Genomic DNA, 8,727 nt, shown 5'->3' with positions numbered 1-8,727 from the left:
GTGTTTTTGCCTATGTATTAATTGAAATGCTTCGAAGTGTTAATTGAAATAACCGATTACGACATTTTCATAATAAACTACATGCAAATTAACTAATTATAAAATTGACAACAACAAACCTGAAGAAGAACTTGGTTTGCGCGAGATGACTGGTGCATATGTGAAAATTGTTGACGCGTTTGGGAGTTTGGGTTTTTCCCAAAACGTTTATTTGACAATTTAGTTATTTCCATGACGTTAAGTTTTTTGAGGAAAACTTTAACAACTTCGTGGAGCCAGAAAAAAAAAAAAAATAATAATAATAATATAAAAAAACACTTGCGAGTTAGAAATTGAGAGTAAAAAAATAACCCATCATTCAACTGCTATCCATGTGGCAAGTTTTAATCTTTTATGGAAAACTAGCGTGCAAAATCTTGCATTGCTACATAACAATTATAAGTATTTAGACAGAGTTTTCTCTGTCTAAATACTTATAAATTCACATTTAAATCCTGTTCATCAGCAGGACTTAATCAGGTATCACCTCAATCAATTGTTGTCTATAAGGCAAATATAAAGGACAATTATATAATATGTGACTCCATGTTTCCTCAGATCTACACAAACAAAACGGATCCCACTGTAAGCCAGAATAGTATAATTTATTTCTTAACGAGCCTTGCCCAGTTAGATATAAGATAGCTCTATACTAGGATAGAACCATCTATTCTTCTCATAATTAAAAGCAAGCCGAACATTCGGAATAAATAATCTAGTAACAGAACCTGTTAGACTAACCTCCCACCTCTCCTGCTAAAGATCCAACATTTTTTTCTAATATGAGCTTCCTCTCGTTTTTCGGATCTCCTGTAGCGTTATTGCTAATACTCATACATGTGTATTGTTTGCCTCTTCTCATGTAATAACTGAAAGCTCGGTATACAATATACAAATCAAGATGGCCAGCAATAACCTATAAGGCATGTGTTGACACTGTTCTACATACTCTGTGCACAGCAAACAACATAACTCTCTGCAAGGAATGCAATTTTGACCTAAATTTAATAACATCATCACCGTTTTGTTTGCAGTAATCTTTAACTTGTTGTCCACTTACATAATTCATGTATAATCTTCCCCATTTTGTCTTCTAACATTCTGCTTGACTGCCCAGATATGCAAATGAACAAATCGTCAGCAAAAGCTATCTTAAAGCAACTCTCCACATAATCAAATGATCGAGATAACCATTGGTTTATCACTAAATTCCAAAACAGAGGTCCTAAAACGGATCCATCGGGACATCCCCTAGTAACCCTCTTATTAAAATTTAAATACTCCGATCTAACAGTGATTTGTCGGTTCGTCAAATAACTACTAAATTTATACATATTAAAAGGACAGTTAATTTTCCTTAACTCATGTAAAATTCTTTGATGCCAAAGGCATCAAATGTCCCCTCAACATCTATAAAGAAAGCTAATTCATATTTAAATCCTGAATTAATTATGAGATGTATGTACATGATCTAGCAATGCATTAATTGCATCTTCAGTGGAGACGTTTCTCTTGAAACCAAATTGATTACACAAAGTAATTTTCCTATTTATCAGTAAATGCTGTAATTGCCCATACAAAAATCTCACAATCTCTCTCTCATACAGTTTACCAAGATTAGATAATAACGATATTGGCCTGAAGGCATTTGGATTAGTAATTTTCTTACCTGGATTCCTTACCGATTCCAGGAGTGCATCCTTCCAAAAATCAGGAAAATGACATTCCAATAAACATTTATTAAACATATTTAAGGCTACACTTTGGTAGCAAACCATAAATTTAATTATTGCACTATTCTCTACTAAATCCAGCTCAGCAGTTTTATTAATATTTAATTGTTTTAATACTTGCTTCAGTTGACCAATCTCAAACAAAGAATCATTATCATCTGTAAAATACCCAGCATTACATTTCCTGATCAAAGTTTGTTCCTTATTCACATCCAATAAATTATCTAACATCAACTATATATATATATATATACTGTATATATATATATATATATATATATATATATATATATATATATATATATATATATATATATATATATATATATATATATATATAACCTAACTAATCTAATCATTATCTAACTTGAACTGGAAATCCCACTACTTTAAATTCCTGATCTATCTACATTGCTTATGGTTCTTGTAAACATAGATGAAATATATATTCTAACTGAAATATATTCAAATAATCAATTCCCTCGCCATTATGACAATTCAAAAAGTCATTAGAATTTACTGAATTATCCATAATGAACCCTCATACTTACCATTCTAATGCCTTAACATATTCCACACATTTTACATCTCTGATTGAGTGCTGGTAATCCATTCCTCTCCTTTTACAATTTACACAAAGGGTTGTTGGTCTCTATGCTGGCAGTTAGCAGAAACATGCCCACCCCAGCAAAATAGTTTTGTGACTACAGGTTTGGGCACAGCAGCCGAGTGGTCAGTAGCGAGAGTGCATAGCACGTGTTCCTTGAGTGGATTGGGGTTCCAGCCCGTGACTACTAAATACGATAAATATTTGTATTGACGATTTATTGTAAACTCTACTGACTCGATTGTCGTGCCGGAGTATAAACAGAAAATTTATTTATTTATTATAACCCAGGCACTTAAAGCGCTTCATAACTATACCATTTTTTTTTTAAATTTGTGGGCAGTAAACTCCAAGTAAATTCTCTTTTTGAAATAGATAACCCCAATAATCCAATTAGTCAATTTTATTTTTGATGCTGTATTAAATCTAAACATAATACCCTCTTTAACATCTTGAAGTTCAAAACCACAACCTTTTAAGATTTTAGAATACAAATCAGCTATTATTTCATCTTTTGTCATATCTTTCACCACATGATAAATCAAAATAGAAGGATCATTCATTTTAAGTTTATCATATTTAATTCCTTTATTACTAAAAACTTCGGATACTATAATGCTATTTAGATCATCAGAATTGTCTGTTTCTACTTATACACCTTTGTTTCTCACTGTTCTTAAGTTCCTAACCTTTAACTCCTTAAACTGCCTCATTAATAACTACCTCCTTGATTTCCTGACTATACTTAAACTGAGAATCTTCCTGTGCTCTTAAAATAATAGTTTTTTTTTTTTTTGAAGTTATTGGCGCATCGGCTTCTGTGGCCATAGTGCACCTCCTAAGGTTTTTTGTAGTACTTTGATCCAAGCCCGAGGCGGGATTCGAACCCGCGACCTTTAGGTTGCCAGGTGGGTAAGGTGCCTGCCTGGCAACCCAAAGCCCGGTCGGCTAAAATAATAGTATTATTCAGCCTTCGTTTATTACTAACTACTTTCACCCCCCCTCTACACTAACTAAAGTCTCTAACTTATCAGGAATCTTTCTTACTACCTCTTCATGATCGATTGTTCACTTGACCTTATCAGCATATGTCATATGTTGATCAGTCTGAAATATGGGAAGAGGTTGACCCCTGAGCAGATCCTCAAAAAAACTGGCTCTGACCTCTAATTCTACTATTCTAGCTCTTAGCCGTTCATTGTCAATAAAGAGAGCAGTTGTAATTACCTCCATATCAACCCACTGGTCTAATATATAGTTAGAGGAAGCTTTACGTATTTTATTGGCCTCACTTATTGTGTATTCAACTATTTGTTTTTTTTTTTTTTTTTCCATTTTGGTAACAAGTTCGTAGATTGATTGTGGACACATTGTAACGACTCCTCAGCTCTTGAACGTTGTAACTATAATATTAATTCCATTAATTCCAGTACTTCTTCTACTAACGACCCCATGGAAGTAATTAAAATCCATATTAAAATCTTCATCCACATTTAACCCAACAATTTCTTGAAACTCAGCTTATGAAAAACCTCTTATCTCCTCTGTTATCTCCTCCTCCATCTGAATCTGAACACCCTGCTCACTGGTATCTCTTGCTTCCACCTTATGGGACTCTCCACCTGGTAAAGCACTCACTTGACGCTGTAAGGCGTAGATCTTACATATTAAAATAGAAATATTTGTTTTGCTAAGATAAATCCAGGAGGGGCAATGGAAAGTGAGAATTAGCATTAATGCCCGAGTATTAAGGTAAAGATAGTAAGTATTAAGATTGGAGATTTAGTTTTAATGTAAATAAGGTTAAAGTTTGAAGAACTCTGGATTTAATAATGGACAGTTTTAGGGGTGGGAATTAAAATAGTGGCTAAAAGGTAAATAAGTAATTTAAACAATAGAAGAGAACAAGCAGAGACAGCGCAAGACTAAAGAGGGGTGCCATTTGAGAACAGGTGTAAAAGTGTTGCTGAGGGAAAGAACAATAGGACGTGAAACGGGATTTACGAAGGATCTATTTTGATCTAAGCCACTGTTAGAAAGTAAACAGGAAATGAGTGGACGTCCAGTGTTCGCGTCAAAAGAAAACGGCGTCAAGACGACTGAATTTCGGATAACTTGGAAATATTTAGCAAAATGTGAAAACGAAAATGAGTGTTTTGGAGGTGTCCCGGCAACATTAAAGGGTCATACTGCGGGTGAGTTGTGTTAGCAAATAGGAAGGTATGAAAAAAATTAAACAGAATGGAGATTGGTTGGAGTCCTTGGGGAAGGCGTTCCAAACTTGAGGGAATGAGTAAAGTTTGGAGCGAGTAATTTGAGAAAGTGGGCATTCTGTATCTCACTTCTCTGTGGTCTAAAGAAGAGAAAAGTTGTGAGTTTGCGGGTAAAAGTGGAAGTAGATTTTTTTGGTGGGCAGATTTCAAATCTCGTGGTAGCAAGATGAAGAAGAAAAAGAAAAAAAAAAAAACGTGAGAGAAAGAAAGCCTAGTCCGGCATCAAAGGGCAGTGATAGGCGGTGAAGGCAGTGTTAAAATTTAAGGTTAAGTTAAAAGTGCAAGAAAGAAAGCCTGGTCCGACATCGTAAGGCAGTGTGCAAAAGAAATGGAAGAAAGCTTGTCTGTCTCGAAGGAAGCCTGAGAGCAAGGAAATTCGAAGTAGTGGCCATTCAGGAACGTAAGTCTCTTCCCTTTTTTCCTTGAAACCTGCACTCAAGGACTCATAACTTAGCTCTGTAAGGAATTGAGTGATAGTCCTTTTAAAAGAACATTCCTGTTGTAATAAGCAAGTTAGTTACTAAGGTTGAGATAATTAGTTATGCATGTTAATAGTTATGAAATAACGTAAGGGTGGTACAGGGGTAATAAAAGAAAGTAATAGTATAAAGGAATGAGTAAAGAAATTATATTTATAGGGGGTAGTATTGTAAGGATAAGTTAACCTACATCATTAATTTAGGCCAGGTGCCAACGCAAGATAACATACAAGATGAGGTGTAAAGAGAAATAAATTTTATTAATAGAGAAACCTCATGAGTAAAGAGGGATGACTAAGATGATAACTGGAGAGTAACTAAGGTAGAATGAGTGATTTGTATTAAATATTACTGATGTAAGAGGTTACCAGTTGTAACAAATTTCATGGGTTAAAAGCTCACAGATACAATAAAATACAAAGAAAGAGTAATAATAATTGAAATGAGTTTTCCGATGTAAGTGATAAAAACTGGTAATGTAAGAGAATGATTGAGTGATCATCGAGGATTCAAATTAAGTAAGATACCACTGATCCAAACTGATGTTAATAATTTGTAAATTGAGAATAGTTGATGAGAGAGAGGTAGGGTAGTGTGCTGTAGTATGATTCGAATATATGGAAATTGGTATGCTTGTATGTAATTATTTGTTTCTTTTATGTAAATACTCTATTGATGATCTTTTAAGGATTGGTGATATATCATCGATTCATCTTCCTCTTATGATCTACTAAATACTGCACATAATGTTCATTAAAGGGTGTACATGTTTTGTAAATAAATGTGATTTAATGTTTTTCTAACACCCGCTTTACATACCCTACAATCTAGAATTTTTCTGTGAATTCCAGTCAGATTTGTGTAATGCGGGGTGGGTTTGAGACTTCAGTAGGGTGGAAATCCGAAATAAAACAAACCAAATAAATAATAACATTTTACTTATTCGATCCCTCGCAAATTTCACTAACTGGACCTTGACTTGCAGTAACTAAAGTTGTTACTTTACCTTTCAAACACTTCCCTTCCATAATCTTTTTAGGGATCTGTATTAAATCTTGGCCACTTTGAAGGTAATGAGGCAGAGAGAAAAAACATTCCTCTTCCCCCCCCATACTCCTGTTTTCAAGGACTTTCTAATTAGTTTATTATCCATAATTTAACATAGGTAGGAGGAAACAGCAACAAAGAAGCTATCGTCATTAATATAAGCACTTTTCAGAAGCAGCAAGAGCTATCGAAGTCGGTTGTAATGAAATAAATATCAAATATAAAATACGCTTGGCTATCCGGCAATTAAGCCGATAATCCGCATTCGAATCTGATCCAATTAACAGCTGTTATTAAAATCGCCTCCCCTCAATTTAATTTTTATATTTATTCTTCTATGACAAAAATGTTGATGCACTGTACCTCCAACGATCAATATCTAGACAAAATGGGGGCCGAAAATCCACAATTACTGTGATTAATTATCATATGAATCAAACAATGATAAATTCCAAATATTAGTAGAAATTACTTAATATCACTAACACAGAACTTAATACATAATTGGTAAACTGTCCACAAAACCTAGAGCAGTAGATGGCTATAGCTTCACGAATTGCAAATTGTTGATACGTTTGTCAGTTTGGGCTTCTCCCAAAACGTGTATTTGACACTTAAATTATTTCCATGACGTTAAATTTTCTGAGGAAAACTTTATCAACTTCATAGAAATAATTTTGTCAAAAAGAAAAAACATCATCATCATCATCTTCTTCTTCTTCATCTTCAGCTTTGTTTCTGTTCTATGGTGGCCCCAAGACTCTCGCCCAAATCCACCTGGAACTATAATTAAACATGCACTCTCTGAATATTATAGGTGGCCATTATATTTAGGCCACTGCACCATCAGGAGGCAATCACCCCTGGGCAGCTGCTTCCTAGTGCCCGACCCGGTCACGTTTTCCAACCTGGGTCTGCTAAAACTCTCATTGTGCTAATTGGCACCAATCCCGCGCCCACCTGAGGTAGTGCTATACAGGTGGGTGCCAACACCCCACACCCAGGCTGCCCAATCCCGAGTGCCAGCAAAAAAAAAAAAATAATAATAATAAAATAAAAATATATAATTAATAAAAATAAAAGAAAAAAAATAAAAATAAATAATAAATAAATAAAATAATAATAAATAAATATAAAAAAAAAAACAAGAAGTGCGATAGAACTTGATTAAATACATTTGCGAAGAAACTTTCCAAGTAGATGTGAAAAGGATAAAGGAAGGAAAAAAAAAAAGTCACCAACGTTTAAGCCAAATTCAGCGTCAGACCTTAAGAGCATTCACAACAGTTGTCAGCGAGATGTCTTCGCTTCTATCATCATCACAAAAAACAGAGCTTGTCCAGGTCATCAATGATATCCCACCAACGTCTTGCACCGAATATGATGGGGTCCCACAATTCATTCTTGTGTTTTCATCATTGATGCACTTCTAGGAATTTTTAATGGAATCCTCACAACGGAAAGTTTCCCAACAGCCTGGAACCAATTTATTGTCCGACCAATCCCCAAAACACAAGGAATTTCAAAATTCAGGTCAATAATGAAAGTCTCATATCTCCTCAAAGTCATGGAGAAGTGCCTTCTTCCCATCCTAACCAACCAGTTCCTGCCATGTGAATCACATTCACTATGCCTTGAAATGTAAGTTCACCATTACGAACCTGCTGCAAACAACCAACACCATTCTGAGGGCTCTACAAGATAGGGCCGAGATGGCAATTGTTCATCTGGATATCCAGTCTGATTCGACAGCATAGATATCCAGCCCCTCCTGCAACTTTGTGAGGAGGGATACCAGATACAAGGCAATATACTGGAATTCTTGAAGTCGCTACTTACGACCAGGGTCCTTCACCTGACTGTGAATAAAAAATCTTTCACAAGGAAATTTGTGTAGGTGTTCCCCAGGGCTCCTCTTTACGGCTGCCACCCACCCATTCCTGTGCCAACAAACAGAATTTATCAGTTATGCAGACGACTTGAAGCTCCTCTATCTGATCCACGGGACCGCCCAACCTGATTCTGTTTCTGAAACCATTATTACCAGCCTTCAGAATCTGATTACATACTTGGCCCAGTTTTCTCTTAAGATAAATCCAAACAAATCTGCACAAATGGTGTTCTCACTCAAATACAACCCAACGCAACTAAACCTGGAAATCCAAGGAACCCCCATCACCCAAGTCAACAAGCACAGAGATCTCGGCGTTATCTTCGACCCCAAACTGGATGCTAAAGCATTTGAAAAGTCTCCGAACGGATATTAATCCTCCGCTTGCTCCTGTCAATTATAATGATAGTGGGTGAAGTCAATACGCCAAATTTTTGGCAGATGTCCAATTTGAGGATCCCCCCGAAACCCTTAAGAGCTCTCTCCTCTCTGCAGTCTGTGGCGTGGAGGCTCAGAATAGGCGATAGATTCCTGCCCATGGAGATGCTGCACAACGTCCAAGAGATGGATATTGACTACAAAAAGTACATAGTGGAGAAATCCTACAGAAGACTCATCATCAGGGAACAGCTTTAGTCTTCAGCCGAGTGAGTGCCAT

Source organism: Mastigoproctus giganteus, chromosome 11 (assembly GCF_048544385.1).
Source record: "Mastigoproctus giganteus isolate SK-2022 chromosome 11, ASM4854438v1, whole genome shotgun sequence".
In the NCBI taxonomy this organism is placed as follows: domain Eukaryota; kingdom Metazoa; phylum Arthropoda; class Arachnida; order Uropygi; family Thelyphonidae; genus Mastigoproctus; species Mastigoproctus giganteus.
The sequence above is the reverse complement of the archived record's forward strand: the minus strand, read 5'-3'. Positions refer to the sequence as shown.